Raw genomic sequence first — 19,743 nt, forward strand, 5'->3', positions numbered from 1 at the left:
AATCGGATTTGATTAAGTTAAGCCACCCCTGTTTTCCCTTTACAAAAAAAACAGTGTTACAAGCCTTGTAATGTATATCTGTGCGAGACATTTAAGCAGGGTGCCAAACAGAACAAGGGCTTTTTACTGTATGGTATCTCATCAAGCACTTGATATGCGATATCAGTGACAGCTGCCTGAACTTTTCAACAAACATCCGTTTTAATCACCCTCCACTTATTTCAAATTACCACATAGCTGCACGTACAAGCAGAGAGACGCAACGAGAGAAATGTAAAATATAATAGGCGGATGTAGTGGATTGCTGTCTTCAAATCTCTCACCTATATTCAATATGACTATTGAATATGGTCTCAAGGCACAAGGCTGCCTCCTTCCATGCAATGATGTGAGCTGCAGGGCAAGCAACAGTCCCTGTACGTCAAGACGTTTCTAAAGACTCCGTCAAGCGTAGTAAGCACCAACACAGGGGTTTAGTTTTTTGCTATCACGGGCTGAGCCACAGCTGGAGACAGGGATTTCATGTGCACTGTGACAGCAGATCATAGCAAAGCAGGTGAAAAAAAAAATCTTACACTATCTGGATGTAATTCCTTTGCTCTCACAATAACCACATCATTTGGCAATCGGTGTGTGTGTGTGTGTGTATCATCTATCTATACATATACAGTATAAACACACACACACACACACACACACACACACACACACACACACACACACACACACACACACACACACACACACACATATAGTCAAAGTCAGCTTTATTGTCAAATATGCTAATATGCATGACATACAGCACAGATGAAATTACTGTCCTCTCTGACCCAGTGTGCAATGCACTTGTATACATATACAGTACATATAGACAGGTCGGTGGAAATGATATGTATATATTTTTGTGTTTATTGATTTATTATGTACGTATTTGATTTGATGTCTGGTGTGCAGTACGTGCAAATAACGTTGAATGATTTGGAGAAACTGGGCTGAACGTAAATACTGACAACGGCTCACTGTCCGACTCACTGAACTGTGGATGCCCACCTCTGATTTAGTGTATTGTAGAAGTGAACCTTCAGACCAACTTGATTTGCAGATTGGATAGGAAACCATCACTAAATGTAAACCTTTCAGATGATCAAAGGCGTCATCTCATCAAAGGTGCTAATCCATAAAGCACCATTCCCGTCTCGTTGTCTTAATTACTGCAGGTCATTCAAAGCGGGTTGGGAGCCGCTTTGAATGACCTGCAGTTACCCTCTCCGGAGTAATGGCCAACCGGATGTTAATAAGTGAATCTGGTAACAATTACAATCATCGAAAGTGTTTCACCCTCCTCCTGGAATTTTCAAGCCCTGTTCCTAAATACCAAGCATTTTGCATCAATGGAACAATTAAAATAATAGAGTTCCCAAGTGCCATCAGCAAAGCATGCTGACAGGTAGATCAGCATTTAGATTAATTTTCGGAATGAACGAGCCTTTTTTCCTCCATTGTTCTTCATTTTCCATTTCCATCGACTCCTCCTGGCAGGAGCCTGTCGATGCTGTGCTGTCATGTTGAATAATAGCAATAGTACAGTGTCAACACAAGACAATACTCAATTTGATATTGTCGGGATTCAACAATTGCGTGACGATGACTTATTGCCAGGTTTATAGTTTTACATTGTTTTTGATAGCGATTAGTTAGATTAGTATTATATATTGTTTAGTAAACTACAATTTCCCACATATATTTTTTTCTCAATAATTATATCAACAAAATAGAAATGAACGCTAAATGCTCATCTCTCTTTATCGACAATGATGAAAGAGAGGGATATTTTTGCTAAAATTAAATATGAATAGTTTTACACTATATTAACCTTGCCTGTCACCAGAATATATATATATATATATATATATATATATATATATATATATATATATATATATATATATATATATATATATATATATATAGTACATGTATGTGTGTATGTGTGTATGTATGTATGTATGTATGTATGTATGTATACCTGTCTGTCTGTCACTCTGTATGTATTTGTTCATTTATGTATTTATTTATTTATGTACGTATTTATTTATATTCCCTTCACAAAATGTTTTATTGGCCCTCATTTTTCTGGACTTCCAACCATATAAAGAGGTAAAATGAGCAGAGCTCTGGCCAAGAAGATAATTGCACTCAAATAACATCCCTGCGCGACAACAAGCTTCCCTCATTGCATACTTCATTAATTACATCTCTAGCCAGTGCTATTCTGAATGGATGAAACGCATTGCTAGGACAGTATGAAAATATTACCTCAGCACAACATTTTTGATGTAAGTGGTCATTTCATGAAATTCTCAAATGAATCATGATCTTTCTCATACTAAATCACCATCTACGTCCATGATGAACTCATCGTCCCTTTTAAGACACACTGACTGCACGAGAGCGTCTTCTCTCACTGTGATTTTGCAGACAACTCCGAGTCCTGTTTGAAGCGAGGACTGGGAGGCCGCCGAATGGAATATAAATGACATCATTATGTAATGTTCAATCTGTTGCTGCTGCAATATCCTTTTCAACAGATAGCATCCCTCCCTCCTTCCCCAACCTTCTCATATGCTTTGGCCTCTCTGGTCGTTGGTTCCTTGTCATGAACAATATTAAAGACTTGTTATATTAATCGGTACGCATTGGCGCATGTTATTGCATTGCCGAGATTTGTGAAGCGAATGGAGCCATTAGGCTGCACCGTAAGCTGATTTATTAAGGCGAGCAAGGATTCACCGAAAAGATAACCGGCTTTATTTTGCAAAAGTGAAGACCATAACATGCTGAGGTTGCTCCTTCTTCCTTTTTTTCCCTTTTTTCTGCATGTTGGATTGATGACAGATAAACTGATCCTTGTTTGTTATTCCTCTATCACCTTTTAGAGTTCTTCAGGACCATCCAAGATACAGGGAGGCTGTCAAATGGGGAGGATGAGAGGTGGGGTGACGCAGGCTAATGAGCACAGGTGTGGTATGTATGTGTGTTCTCTAAACGTAAATTAATCCGCAGGTTTAACACCAATTGAATAGAGCCCAGATGGCTAACCTCATTAAACAAAGCGTATGCCAGTAGTTTAAATTAATTGTCTGAGGTTTTTTGGGGGGTGTGGGGGGGCTCCTTTGGGTGTGTAGTTTTGTGGCCATTTTTTTTCTTTGCTTTTTTTCCCCAAGCTTTGAATGACTCTGCTCTCAATTATTTCTGCAGAATTGCTTTACTGGTTCTATGTTAGATGAAATATTCATTATGCTAAATAGGGGCTTTCCCCCCCTTCATAAATCCCTGTTAAATTTGGCTGGCAGGCTCCCTAAAGCCACATGAGAAAGACTTGTGGGGCTTGGATCGGCCTCGTTTGTTTTTGTTCTGATGTCAATGATGACGTGTTCCTGTTTTCCTACCTTTGTGTCCTGCTGGCCAGGAACAAACAAGGTTCTTTAGAAAGGGTGAAAACATTGGATTTAAAGTGGCTATGGGAAAGATAAACACGTGTGACTGTTGGCCCCATGGCAAGGGACTAACACCCATCAACCCAAAATGAAATGGACCAAAAATATATTTGTGTCTGCATGTCCACATTTCAGAAAAAAAGGAGCGCAGCCAGTGAAAATAAGAAAGGTGAGACATTTCAAATACGGCCAGTTTCCCTGAGAACATTCATGACCTAATATTGGAGAGAGGGGTGGGGTTGATTTACTTTTTCAGTAAAAGTGACCTCTCTGATTGCATAGCTTACTCCAAAGGCCTCCTGGAAAATAAATTCAGTAGTATTTGAAATTCCTGAGTGGATTGGCTGGGCTGCCCAGAGTAAGCCCATGTTTATTTGTTTTCCGATTGCAAGGGTACGGAGCCCCTAAGGGGACATCGAAGAAAAAAAAAAAAAAACTTTGCGAGATCTCGCAAAACTTTGCGTTCCCTCGCAAAACTTTGCGTTCCCTCGCAAAAGTTTGCGTTCCCTCGCAAAACTTTGCGTTCCCTCGCAAAACTTTGCGTTCCCTCGCAATACTTTGCGTTCCCTCGCAATACTTTGCATTCTCTCGCAAAGATTGCGAGATCTCGCAATCTTTTTTAAAAAAATGTGCGTTCCTGTACTTCCGGGTCAGCTTGGCTCAGGTAGACGGTCGCGCGCGCTGCTTATTGAGAGAAGGTAACAACTCGGCGCATCATGGAGGAAGACTTGGAACACTTCTTGCAGTCAAGAAACGTCCCTCACGTGGACATTGCACGTATGAAAAGCGACAAGGTGGGCATACAGCTACAAAGTCTGATGTAATAAGCAAAACAAGAGAAACATGGACATTTTTTTTCGAAGTAGTATTGGTAGTAGGTCAATAAAGTGAAAGTGAAGCTAACATTTCTATCTACTCTACCTGTACTGTTAATTCTATTTTAATAATGAGGTTATTAACACAATTTAAAATCGATATTACAGTTAGTAATTGGGCTGCCGCTACCTAATATACTATTCTCGTGTAATACTGAATACAAATAATGATGACTGTAGTGTCCCATCACTCATGTGAATATGTTAAATGTATTAAAAGTTATTGATAATTAAATAAACATGTCAAGTATTTATTCTCACAATTTATCTTTGCAGGTTGACATGGCAGTAATTGCTATGATGACCGAAGAGCAAATGGGCAAATATATCACTTCTTATGGTGATCGAATAGCTGTCCTTTGCTTTTGTCATCAGAAAATGTCCAGTGGTGATAATGAACTGCTCCTCCAAAAATTAAGAGGCAAAATAAGATCAAGGAAAAAAGATGTACTAGCTGAGACTTCGGGAGTACTCCAAAACCATGTTGATGGGATGGCAAGACATAACAATGTTTCTGCAGAAAAGACTCAAAGGAAGATTTATGGCAACGATTACCATCAAGTGAGGACAAGCAAAGGTGGAGGAACAAGGTATGCCATCCTGGAAAAAAACAGCAACTGTCGCTCAAATTTTGGAGCTGGGAAAAGGGCTATTTTTCCCAGATGGAAGCTAAACCAAAGGACCTGTTGAAGACTTTACTTTTGAGGTCTGTGATTTCAAAAGAAACCACATTGCTTTAGATGAAACAATTGGCAGACTCTATGAAAAAAACAAATTGAAACTGTTAAGATTTTACATTGGCACAAAAGAAAATACTCCAACATCTCATTTGGATGAATGCAGTGAAGCTCATTCATCTGTCACCAACATGGTGGGAGAAAGTGCGCAATTGATTGATTGACTCTCTTATGTCTACACACACATGCACACACATCAGTTTAGGAGCATTTCATTATTTGTACTTTGAGATGTAAAACATCTGTCATGGTCAACCTTGCGTAGGGCAGTCTACAGTTGTATTTTCCTTTTGTGTCTACAATTGATTTCATGGTTATTATTCATTCATTCAATTTTCCATATCACTTATTCTCCTAATGGTTTCGGATATGGTGCCACTTTCAGTTTGACCTAAAGGTTTGAAGTTGATATGTCATGTAATGTTGCAAATATTTGCACTGTTCAAACAAAAGCAATTCTTTTTGTACTTGATATTGTATTCCATTTATATGTTTGTGATTGCTGTTCATACCAATTTGTCAATGTTAATAAAATGTGTTCCAAATAATTCATGTTTTTTTTAAACACAAGACACCACCTGCTGACGAAATTGAAGAGTGACAATTATGTTATCATTTACAGGCAAGTGATTGTGTACTGGGGTGCAGGAATACTATTCAGATCCACATTGGTTAAGTATTTGTGGTTAAAATCAGCAACCAAGACAGTATATTGACACCCAGAATGATTTGACAAATGAACATTTCATATTGATCAAATATGCTTTCCTTATACAGTAACAAAAACAGCAGACAAAAAATGATTTAAATGATTGTGATTGCTATATATTATTCGTCCTCAAATGTATCCCAATAATCCATTTAAAGTGAAGTGATAAAAGAAATGATGAACAAAGGGTTGAAGAAATGGCAATGGTCGTCGGATTCAGCCTTCATTAAATGTTACTTCGAACCAGTTGAGGAGCCATAAAATGGTTTCACCCAAACACACACCAAAAAATATATGGTTATTGCTTTGAGTAATTCATGTTTAAATTTTAATGTAATATAATTCCAGTATGACTGGTATACGGAAACAAAAATGCTTTCACCAAAGGTTAATGTCTCTGACCCCTGAAAACATCATGCTTCTAATTTAGAATTGCAGTAAGGGCCTCTCTGAGGTGCAAGTACAAGTTCACAGCCTGATACGGCTCTTTTGGTGGCATCAGACCAGACTGGGCCATTAAGGAAGCACACAATACAAATACATCCGGATCACAAGGCATAGTTAAACGGAAGACACACTGGCTTTTGCATAGTTGAACTTGTTCATTGTCAACTGTGGAGAGGAAGTCCCTTGTGCCATAAAGTTCAGGTAAAGAATACATCACGTTGGGCCGACCACTGGGGACATTTATGTTCTTTGAGGGCCTGATGAGATGGCTGTTCCAAACACGGGCAGTATCATCCAACTCATCCTGTTGAGAATAATATCAGAATCAGAATCATCTTTTTTTGCCAAGTATGTAGTACACACAAGGAAATTGTCTCCTGTAGCTGCACTAGTCTCATCAAAAAATGGAGGCACTATACAGTTCTATTGGGGTTACTTTTTAGAGAGTTAATTGCTTGAGGGAAGAAGTTGTTTAAATGCCTGCTGGATTTGGTGTGATATACAGACAGATTTAGGAAGAGTTGCACAGTCATAGCAGCTCTTATGAGCAAGAAATTATAGAATTAGACTGCTTTTCTCTCCCTGCTCCCTCCTTTCTACCTTAAACTCGTCACTCATGTTTACTACTCTGCCCATCCCCACTTTTCCTTCATCTTTTCCTTGATCATTTCACCTTCACCCTATGTCCCCACACACACAGACAACTATCTTCTTTCCACTATCCGATTATTTACCTTCTTTTGTGTCCCATCAACACCCTCTCAAATACAAAAATACATATTTCATAAATGGAGCTACAGAATATATGAACTCACCTGAATAAGTCCCATGCAACAAAATTGCAGGATGCTTTTGTCCAGAAATCCACCATCAAAGAAGCCATTGTCTCTGAGGTCTTTGAAGAGTGATAACCAGAATTCCATGCATTGGCTGCGAAGAAACCCCCACCAATATTCAATTCTTTGATTGGCGGTGCTGGCTCCATCCAAGTAACTGTCAAGGGTGCTGCCTGGCGGTATGGGCACCAGGAAACGCTGGAAGCCTTTAACATGACCATTTTCAGTCCCCAAATCAGCTCGAACGATTCGAGGACAACCTCCCAAACGGTGCACAACTTCAATGTAGTAACCTCCAATTAACTTCGGGTCACTACTTGTTGTGTAGGCATCGAGCCACATTATTTTCCTTGAAAAGCCATCAATAGCCCCATTGATGCAAATTCCAAACGGTTTCAGTTTGTCATATGAATCCATATGCCAAATAAAATTCGGCCCTTTCGAGAAGTAGTTTCGTCGTCTCAGACGTCTTGCTTGCCTTAAAGACACTCCTCTCGGATCCAACTCTTTCAGGACCAGACGAACATCCTCTTTCCTGACAAGAAGCCCATGTTCTCTGCACTTACTGTACATCCACCTGTAACCGTGTAGTTGTCCGGAATTCTGCAACTGGTTGTGAATAAAGTCAACCAAGACGCCCAAGTCATCGAACGTTTTTCGGCGAAATAGTCCACTTTTGTTCACCACTCGCTTCAAATGTCTTTCACTTATTAGTAAGCCGTGTTTAATCTCAAGAACGGATTTTATATCTTTGTATTTCAAGCCAATTTTAAAGTAAAACTGGATTAAAGGAACGAAAGGGTGAAAAGGCTCCATGTTTGTTGTTTTCGGTTACACTGACGATGAACCGGAAGTACATGTACGCGTATTTTTTAAAAAAAGATTGCGAGATCTCGCATTCTTTGCAAGATCTCGCAAAGAATGCGAGATCTCGCAAAGAATGCGAGATCTCGCAAAAGTATTGCGAGGGAACGCAAAGTATTGCGAGGGAACGCAAAGTTTTGCGAGGGAACGCAAAGTTTTGCGAGATCTCGCAAAGTTTTTTTTTTTTTTCTTCGATGTCCCCTTAGGGGCTCCGTACAAGGGGGATCGAGGTTGTGTTGACACAGAAGGCATTTGCTTTGTCTTCTGTTCACATTATGAAGGGCCTCTTACTGCAGATGGTCCGGAATAGAAAAAAACCCCAAGCAACTGTGTACTCTTTCCTCTCTTTTCCCAGACACAAAGTCTTGTTCCTTTGCCAACTAATATGTTTCAACATTTGCTACTGTAGCATGATGTTGTCTAGATTTTGAGATTTGTAAACTTGTGTTTCATAAATGCAGCCAATATTCCAGACGTTGGCCTCCAGCTGTTGTAGTGGAGCTAAAACAATGCAGTTATTAGACACAGGCCATTCTTCAATGAATCACAGCAATTCATCGAGAACCGGCTGTTTTACAAAAGGGCAGTTGAATAAGAGTCAAAGTTAAAAGCAATTCCTTTAGTCCAAGTGTTCATGAGCAGAGAAGGAAATCTTTGCTGGCCCTGAGAAGCTATTTTGATACGGAGCCCCTAAGGGGACATCGAAGAAAAAAAAAAAAACTTTGCGAGATCTCGCAAAACTTTGCGTTCCCTCGCAAAACTTTGCGTTCCCTCGCAATACTTTGCGTTCCCTCGCAAAACTTTGCGTTCCCTCGCAATACTTTGCATTCCCTCGCAATACTTTGGATTCTCTCGCAAAGATTACGAGATCTCGCAATCTTTTTTTTAAAAAATGTGCGTTCCTGTACTTCCGGGTCAGCTTGGCTCAGGTCGACGCTCGCGCGCGCTGCTTATTGAGAGAAGGCAACAACTCGGCCCATCATGGAGGAAGACTTGGAACACTTCTTGCAGTCAAGAAACGTCCCTCACGTGGACATTGCACGTATGAAAAGCGACAAGGTGGGCATACAGCTACACAGTCTGATGTAATAAGCAAAACAAGAGAAACATGGGCATTTTTTTTTCGAAGTAGTATTGGTAGTAGGTCAATAAAGTGAAAGTGAAGCTAACATTTCTATCTACTCTACCTGTACTGTTAGTTGTATTTTAATAATGAGGTAAAGTGAAAGTGAAGCTAACATTTCTGTCTACTCTACCTGTACTGTTAATTCTATTTTAATAATGAGGTTATTAACACAATTTAAAATCGATATTACAGTTAGTAATTGGGCTGCCGCTACCTAATGTACTATTCTCGTGTAATACTGAATACAAATAATGATGACTGTAGTTTCCCATCACTCATGTGAATATGTTAAATGTATTAAAAGTTATTGATAATTAAATAAACATGTCAAGTATTTATTCTCACAATTTATCTTTGCAGGTTGACATGGCAGTAATTGCTATGATGACCGAAGAGCAAATGGGCAAATATATCACTTCTTATGGTGATCGAATAGCTGTCCTTTGCTTTTGTCATCAGAAAATGTCCAGTGGTGATAATGAACTGATCCTCCAAAAATTAAGAGGCAAAATAAGATCAAGGAAAAAAGGTGTACTGGGTGAGACTTCGGGAGTACTCCAAAACCATGTTGATGGGATGGCAAGACATAACAATGTTTCTGCAGAAAAGACTCAAAGGAAGATTTATGGCAACGATTACCATCAAGTGAGGACAAGCAAAGGTGGAGGAACAAGGTATGCCATCCTGGAAAAAAACAGCAACTGTCGCTCAAATTTTGGAGCTGGGAAAAGGGCTATTTTTCCCAGATGGAAGCTAAACCAAAGGACCTGTTGAAGACTTTACTTTTGAGGTCTGTGATTTCAAAAGAAGCCACATTGCTTTAGATGAAACAATTGGCAGACTCTATGAAAAAACCAAATTGAAACTGTTAAGATTTTACATTGGCACAAAAGAAAATACTCCAACATCTCATTTGGATGAATGCAGTGAAGCTCATTCATCTGTCGCCAACATGGTGGGAGAAAGTGCGCAATTGATTGATTGACTCTCTTATGTCTACACATACATGCACACACATCAGTTTAGGAGCATTTCATTATTTGTACTTTGAGATGTAAAACATCTGTCATGGTCAACCTTGCGTAGGGCAGTCTACAGTTGTATTTTCCATTTGTGTCTACAATTGATTTCATGGTTATTATTCATTCATTCCATTTTCCATATCACTTATTCTCCTAATGGTTTCGAATATGGTGCCACTTTCAGTTTGACCTAAAGGTTTGAAGTTGATATGTCATGTAATGTTGCAAATATTTGCACTGTTCAAACAAAAGCAATTCTTTTTTTACTTGATATTGTATTCCATTTATGTTTGTGATTGCTGTTCATACGAATTTGTCAATGTTAATAAAATGTGTTCCAAATAATTCATGTTTTTTTTAAACACAAGACACCACCTGCTGACGAAATTGAAGAGTGACAATTATGTTATCATTTACAGGCAAGTGATTGTGTACTGGGGTGCAGGAATACTATTCAGATCCACATTGGTTAAGTATTTGTGGTTAAAATCAGCAACCAAGACAGTATATTTATTGACACCCAGAATGATTTGGCAAATGAACATTTCATATTGATCAAATATGCTTTCCTTATACAGTAACAAAAACAGCAGACAAAAAATGATTTAAATTGTGATTGCTATATATTATTCGTCCTCAAATGTATCCCAATAATCCATTTAAAGTGAAGTGATAAAAGAAATGATGAACAAAGGGTTGAAGAAATGGCAATGGTCGTCGGATTCAGCCTTCATTAAATATTACTTCGAACCAGTTGAGGAGCCATAAAATGGCTTCACCCAAACACACACCAAAAAAAAATATGGTTATTGCTTTGAGTAATTCATGTTTAAATTTTAATGTAATATAATTCCAGTATGACTGGTATCCGGAAACAAAAATGCTTTCACCAAAGGTTAATGTCTCTGACCCCTGAAAACATCATGCTTCTAATTTAGATTTGCAGTAAGGGCCTCTCTGAGCTGCAAGTACAAGTTCACAGCCTGATACGGCTCTTTTGGTGGCATCAGACCAGACTGGGCCATTAAGGAAGCACACAATACAAATACATCCGGATCACAAGGCATAGTTAAACGGAAGACACACTGGCTTTTGCATAGTTGAACTTGTTCATTGTCAACTGTGGAGAGGAAGTCCCTTGTGCCATAAAGTTCAGGTAAAGAATACATCACGTTGGGCCGAACACTGGGGACATTTATGTTCTTTGAGGGCCTGATGAGATGGCTGTTCCAAACACGGGCAGTATCATCCAACTCATCCTGTTGAGAATAATATCAGAATCAGAATCATCTTTTTTTGCCATGTATGTAGTACACACAAGGAAATTGTCTCCTGTAGCTGCACTAGTCTGAATGGAGGCACTATACAGTTCTATTGGGGTTACTTTTTAGAGAGTTAATTGCTTGAGGGAAGAAGTTGTTTAAATGCCTGCTGGATTTGGTGTGATATACATACAGATTTAGGAAGAGTTGCACAGTCATAGCAGCTCTTATGAGCAAGAAATTATAGAATTAGACTGCTTTTCTCTCCCTGCTCCCTCCTTTCTACCTTACACTCATCACTCATGTTTACTATTCTGCCCATCCCCACTTTTCCTTCATCTTTGCCTTGATCATTTCACCTTCACCCTATGTCCCCACACACACAGACCACTATCTTCTTTCCACTATCCGATTACTTACCTTCTTTTGTGTCCCATCAACACCCTCTCAAATACAAAAATACATATTTCATAAATGGAGCTACAGAATATATGAACTCACCTGAATAAGTCCCATGCAACAAAATTGCAGGATGCTTTTGTCCAGAAATCCACCATCAAAGAAGCCATTGTCTCTGAGGTCTTTGAAGAGTGATAACCAGAATTCCATGCATTGGCTGCGAAGAAACCCCCACCAATATTCAATTCTTTGATTGGCGGTACTGGCTCCATCCAAGTAACTGTCAAGGGTGCTGCCTGGCGGTATGGGCACCAGGAAACGCTGGAAGCCTTTAACATGACCATTTTCAGTCCCCAAATCAGCTCGAACGATTCGAGGACAACCTCCCAAACGGTGCACAACTTCAATGTAGTAACCTCCAATTAACTTCGGGTCACTACTTGTTGTGTAGGCATTGAGCCACATTATTTTCCTTGAAAAGCCATCAATAGCCCCATTGATGCAAATTCCAAACGGTTTCAGTTTGTCATGAATCCATATGCCAAATAAAATTCGGCCCTTTCGAGAAGTAGTTTCGTCGTCTCAGACGTCTTGCTTGCCTTAAAGACACTCCTCTCGGATCCAACTCTTTCAGGACCAGACGAACATCCTCTTTCCTGACAAGAAGCCCATGTTCTCTGCACTTACTGTACATCCACCTGTAACCGTGTAGTTGTCCGGAATTCTGCAACTGGTTGTGAAAAAAGTCAACCAAGACGCCCAAGTCATCGAACGTTTTTCGGCGAAATAGTCCACTTTTGTTCACCACTCGCTTCAAATGTCTTTCACTTATTAGTAAGCCGTGTTTAATCTCAAGAACGGATTTTATATCTTTGTATTTCAAGCCAATTTTAAAGTAAAACTGGATTAAAGGAACGAAAGGGTGAAAAGGCTCCATGTTTGTTGTTTTCGGTTACACTGACGATGAACCGGAAGTACATGTACGCGTATTTTTTAAAAAAAGATTGCGAGATCTCGCATTCTTTGCAAGATCTCTCAAAGAATGCGAGATCTCGCAAAGAATGCGAGATCTCGCAAAAGTATTGCGAGGGAACGCAAAGTATTGCGAGGGAACGCAAAGTTTTGCGAGGGAACGCAAAGTTTTGCGAGATCTCGCAAAGTTTTTTTTTTTTCTTCGATGTCCCCTTAGGGGCTCCGTAATTTTGAAGACGCAGACGCAAAAAAAAAAAAAAAAAAAAAAAAAAAAAAAAAAGACAAAAGTTTGTGCAGGACAGGTGGCGCAAAGGATTATTTTGCTTGGCGACTAATCACCGATAGTAGTTGCAATTAGTCAACTGATCAGATCTTGTGAATCTCGCACCATATTGCACATGCGCATATACTGTACTTTTTACCCATCATAATTCTACATCTTGAATTATTTAAGGTGGATGCAAATTCAATTCAAAATAGTAGTACAATCAATTTGGACCGGCATTTCTGACATGCTCGAACAAGACAGAGTGACTTAAATTGACGTATTTTTTTTGCTCTAATTGTGCCGTTTAAAATGGAACCAATAACTGCACCTCAGAGAGTTGCAGTAATTCTATGAAACTCCATGAATACAAAAAAAATACTGTATTTTCCAGTATATAGGGCGCATCCAAAAGCCTTTATTCTCCTCAAAAGATGACCCTGCTCCTTATACACCTTATATGTGAAGTCATATTGAGCCACAACAGATCTTGCAACTACTCTCAGCAGCCACCGACTCAATTTCCCCCTGAAGAAGAAGTAGTGCGTAATCCCAGCCTCTACTATAGCACCGTATAATGTGGTGTGCCTTGTATTTGGAAAACATGTATATATTTATATATTACATTTAGAAAACATTTTTCATTCATTGACGGTGCGCCTTATAGTCCGGTGCGCCTAATATATGGAAAAAGTTTGAAAATACACCATTCATTGAGGGTGCGCCTTATAAACTAGAAAATGCGGTACTTTGTTTTTCCTCACTTGTATGCACACGTTCAAAGTAGTCAACAGATTTAAACCAGAGGTGCCCCACACCTTTTTCTCATGCAAACCAATGACATAATTGCCAAAGCCCAATTATACATGCAATTTATTTACCATAATTTCAGCATAATAAGGTGCTCCTAAAATTATTCAATTTTCTAAAAAACTGACAATGTGCATTATACTGTATCTTATATGTCAATCATTATTCTGATTTCATGGACATAGTATTTGAAATGTTCTGTCAAGCTCCACATAAATAAAGCTACAATTTATTCTGTTGTGTTAGCTTTAGCATTGTTCCTTCAACTGGATGCATAATTCAACTACAGTCACTACTTTCTATTCCATTGCCTTAGAGTGCTTTGCACCCTGTATATCAAAACTGTTTTAAAATAGATTAGATTGTATAGTTCAGTGGTCGTCTGCCTGGTTTGCTTTCCTTGGACTGTAATCTGAGTATGTCCTGTGCAAGATGCGACACAAGCATCGCTACACTGAAAATATGCTACATTTATCTTCTACTAGTAGAGCGGAGCGCTTCAATTTAACGGTAATTAACCTGTCACCGTGGTACTTTCAACAAAAAAGATAATGGCCAATTAAGGCTGCTGTTTTGTGTCATAACATCACTCCAGTTATTCTTCCGGCAAAAAGAAATCCTATATGAGGAATTATTTGACTAATCTTGAAAGGCTCCAAGACGCCATGAAATTGTAAAAGAAGAAAACAACAATAATCCTCTGAGGCCAAATTAAATTTTACACTCCATTATTGAACATGTGCTGGATACATCACACCAGAATAAAGTGCAGTATACTTTCCATTATATTATATAATTTTTTTGCAGGATGTCTGTAGAATTGAGCATCAGTGTAATTAAATTATAAGGCTGTTTTGACTACATAAAACCACTGAGATTTATAGTTGTTATGTGGTCGAGATTTTTCAGGAAGTTGTCATTGGGGCTACTAGTGAGATGTGGTCTCTTTTGGACTGAATACCACGGACAAGCGGGACATATAAAAAGATGACCATTCACACCGAAATAAACAAATCATGGCTGTTCTCTCCATGCAAGCATGGAGAAAACATGCAGAATGGGTTGAAAGTGATCGTTCGTTCCTGGTTCATGGCGTCTCAGTGTGTTGATAGCAGAGGATGGTTAAATCAGCAGGAAGCCAGGTGTTGAACAGAATAAATTAGTTTAATCTTGTAGAGAGGAGGGGCATCGTGGGGCCGGGCGAGAAGGGACAGAAAGAAAAGAAGAAAGAGGAAGGAGGAAGAGCGCGAAAGACCTCTGGAAGAGCATTATAAGACGGACATAATAGGATGTGACATCATGTAAAGGAAGGCAGGATATGACGTATCAGGAAGTCCAAAACGTAAACAAACGATGCAAAAAGATGTTTAAAGATGTTCGGATAGCGAATTACCCCAACAATGCACATGCCACACAGGAAGGTATGAGCAGAGATGTGCCAGCCCCTATTTTATAATAGAGTGACTTCAAAGTGTATTAGCAAAAGGTTGGCGGGGGAAATTACCAAAGAAAGTACCATATTTTCCTGTGTATAAGGTGCACCCAAAAGCCTTGATTTTCTTCAAAAGATGACCCTGCACCTTATACGCAGGTGAGCCTTGTATGTGAAGTCATATTGAGTCACAACAGGTCTCGCAACTACTGTCAGCAGCCACCAACTACATTTCCCCCTGTTGAAGAAGTAGTGCGTCAAGTAGTAGCCTCTACTGTAGCGCCATATAATGTGGTGTGCCTTATACAGCATTTGGAAAACTTTGATATTATATTTGGAAAACTTTTTTCATTCATTGAAGGTGCACCTTATAGTCCGATGCGCCTTATACAGTATATGGAAAAGGTCTGAAAATGCACAATTCTTTCGGGTAGCGCTTGATACTCTGCACCTTATACACCGCAAAATACGGTAAAAATGAAGAAGATAGAAAACCTATCAGTGAATTCAGTCTTTCATCAGGTATACGTTTTGTTTTGATGTATTGATTGCAGCATCCAAGTGGCAGCGGGTGCTATTGCAGGCAGTAATGGGTAAGTGGTGCCTTATAAATTTCATTTCAAGATGCAATGGTAATATACAATACAATACATATTAATTTATATAGGGCTTTACAACAGCTGATACTGTAACAAAGACAACATGGACATTGTCCAGATATGATAGTTGTCATTGGACAACTATCATATACTGTACAGGAAATAAAGCGGTAATATATGAACAGCAAAAAAAGTAGAGCATTCACGGTTTAGTTTAATCAGCTATGTAATTATCATTTATTTATGGTTTTATTGTTCTGTGTATTGTTATTTTAATTCTTTTTAATGTTCTGGAAGGTGCCTGCGAATTAAATGAATGTATTATCATCATCATCATTATCATCATTATTTTAGAACCCCTGGAGAGGGAGATTGTATGCTGAATATTGAAGTCATGATCAGAATCAGGAAGCCTTTAACAGTCCGACAATGGGGAAATTTGTAATCTACAGCAGCAAAATTGAAAGGGGGAGCGGGTAAAAAGATAAAACAAAGTATTCTCTGCACAAAAGGAAATGTCAGGAGACTGAAATGTACAACAGCACAAAAAAGTATCATCAAAAGAACTGTACACCGTGCAAAGTATATAAATATATAAAAGTATAAATGATATATGTAACAGTGGTGCGTCCACATAAGGTCTTCTTCTTTTCCTTTCGGCTTTTCCCTTCAAGGGGCCGCCACAGCAAATCAGTGTCCATCTTTGGAGGTTTGATCCGCATGTCCACATAAGGTGGCTGTGCTATTTATGATGCATGAGACCATGTTTTTTTTGCCTCACGCATGTTTATTAAGAAGCCTGACAGCAGTCGGTAGGAACGAGCGGCGGTACCTCCCCTTCTTGCAGCGCAGGTGTAATAGTCTCTGGCTGAAGGTGTCACATCCTGATTGGCGTTAGGTGCGCGCGTTAGGTGCGTGCGCCTTTCCAGCAGCTCATGTATTTTGTTTTTCTACTTTCATTCCTTTTATCACTTTGCTGCTGTGAAATGTAAATTTCTACACTGTGAGACTAATAAATGCAAATCCAATCCAATCCAATCTCCGGGCTCACTCACCTGATTCCAATCCCATTGATTGTTCCTCCTGGCTATAAAAGCCACTCGGTTTTCGCCGGTGTATTAACTCATTCCATGACCCTGTCACCCAACAGTACGCAGGTTGGTCCCGCTCGCCTGTCGTGCCTCTCTGTTCGGTTGCCTTACCTTCCGTTTTTCCCTGCGTGTCTCATTTAAAACCCTTTTGAACCATACTGTCTCCATCGAGTATTTTGGATCCAGCTCCCTTCTTTTTTCGTCCGTCGAGATCAGTTGCCACTCCTCGTTCGTGACATAATACACGGGCCAACTATGGATCCCGCCGATGGAGACAAGTTCATGTCCGTCTTAGCCCATCAGGCATCGATACAGCTGGCACAAGCTGTCGCGGAGATCCTCCATACCGTCCTTGCAGGCTCAACGCTTAGAGGGGGTTGAGACACGCCTCACTACCCTGACGCCCCCCCCCCCCCATGTGAGTAGTCGCGAGCTCTCCCTACTGCACCCCTCACGCTACGTAGGCGAGCCCGGGCGCTGTGCTCAATTTTTAATGCAGCGCTCGTTGGTTTTCGAGCAACAACCCTCCGCTTACGTTAGCGATGAGGCTAAGGTTTCTTTCATTACCAGCCTGCTCACGGGTCAGGCCTGGGTGATGGCCGTCCGGGAGTCCCAGCCCGAACTATGTGAATCCTACCCGGACTTCGTGGCCGAGCTTCGCCAGGTGTTCCACCACCCGGTCACAGAGTGCAAGGCTGAGGGACTCCTCCTAGACTGTACACAAGGAACGCGTTCGGCCGCTGAGTATTCCATCGCCTTCCGCATCCTGGCTGCCCGGAGCGGCTACAACGATCGGGTGCTGAGAGGAGTGTTTCGTCGCAGACTGAGCGCCGCTCTCAAGCACAAGTTGACCACCCGCGACGCTGACACCACCCTCAGCGAGATGATCGATGTAGTAATCTGCTTGGACCGTCTCCGGGAGAGGAAGCAGGAGCAAGGCGCCCAGCGGACCAGCGAACCCGGAAGCAACCTGCGGACGACTACGCTCGACGTCAGGAAGGGCCCCCCGAGCCGATGCAGATGGGAAGCAGGAGCGATCGCGCCAAACCCGGAGGACGTCGCACCCAAGGCCCTCCGCCAAACACCCCCAGCACCTGTAAGTCCCCATCTAATCGGCGACCGCGTCACCTGTCGGAAGCGTTGAGGACGCGCCCGTCACGCAGTTGGAGTTGGACGGCGAATTGATTGGCCCGTTCAATTCCCAAGCGATACGGGCGTTAGTGGATTCGGGGGCGGACGGGTGCTTTATCGACCCCCAACTGGCATCGTCGTTGGGTTGCGGCATCGAGGAACTTCAAGTCCCCAAAGAGATTCTCGACCTGGACGTCTGACTTTTAGCCAGGGTTACCCGAGTCACCGCACCGCTCAAACTCCGGCTGTCAGCCAACCACGTCAAGCATTGCCGTTTTCTGCTCATGCCCTCCCGCAACGTACCGTTCGTGCTGGGCCTCCCCTGGCTCAGCACCCATGACCCTTCCATTTCGTGGGAGGGCCCCACCATACAGGGTTGGAGCCCCTACTGTTACGCTAACTGTCTGCGGTCGGCAACGGCCGGGCGTGAGCCCTCCCGTGGCGGCTCGCCCAAAGAGAGCCTCGAGGGCGTGCCGCATTGTTACCATGATCAGCGCGAGGCATTCAGCAAGGATTGCGCGCAATCCCTGCCACCCCACTGACCGTATGACTGTACCATAGAACTGCAGCCAGGGGCTCCACTACCGGACTCCCGACTATACCACATTTCACACCCAGAACAAGAAGCCCTGCGCACATACATCGACACCTCCCTCTCAGCGGGACTCATCCGACCCTCGCGTTCTCCGCGGGGTTCTTCTTTATTGAAAAGAAAGACAAGTCCCTGCGTCCGTGTGTCGATTACCGGGGTCTGAACTACATCACCTTCCACAACAAATACCTTCGGTTTTTCCCTGTGTGTCTCAGTAAAACCCTTTTTGAACTATACTGTCTCCATCGAGTATTTTGGATCCAGCTCCCTTCTTTTTTCGTCCGTCGAGATCAGTTGCCACTCCCCGTGCGGATGTGACAGAAGGAGCTACCCAGTGCTGTCAAGATGGGCAGGAGGGGGTGGGAGGGGCTGTCCATCATAGCTTTTGGTTAAGCTAGCGTCCGTCTGTTGCCCACCTCCTCCAGAGATTCCAGCGAGCAGCCCAGGACAGAATTGGTCCTCTTAACCAGGCGCGCCAGTCTTTTTCTGTCCCGGGTAGTGATGCTGCCTGACCAGCAGACAATTCCATAGTGGATGGCTGAAGCCACGACAGAGTTACCCCTGAGCCCCAAAAGAGCTCAGTTTTCTGAGTAGGGAGAGGCGACTCTGTGATGTAATTATTGAGAGGAAATAGTTAAAAAAAACAAATACGCCGGATTAGCTTTTTATTGTGTTTGACTTTAAATTGCACTCAAAAATTGCTTCAAAAATGTGACAAGTCAAAAATAATGAGTTAAATTGCGTGTCAAATTCAAATGTACTGTAAATTACGTTCATCTTTTGATGTCAATTTGATGTAAAGCGATGGGCATCAGTATTTCATTATTTTCGGAGGATCATGAGAGGTGACTGCCCATCAATAAAGATTTGTTTGTCCATCAGGTGACGGTTGTTTGCAGAGGAAGTTTAACCGTTAAAAGGTCAGTGTGAACCTGTTAAAAGCACTTAACAAAGAATTACATTACAGTTGTTATTAATGTGTGTGTTTAAGCTATGTACACTCAAGCCTTGTGTGTCGGAAGGGAGTGTGAAAGGCTTTTAGTAAGATCAACATCCTACGCAAGCAAACAAGCTCAA

This window comes from Hippocampus bargibanti, linkage group LG03 (genome assembly GCF_051943395.1).
Source record: "Hippocampus bargibanti isolate YZ-2025 linkage group LG03, ASM5194339v1, whole genome shotgun sequence".
Taxonomy (NCBI): Eukaryota; Metazoa; Chordata; class Actinopteri; order Syngnathiformes; family Syngnathidae; genus Hippocampus; species Hippocampus bargibanti.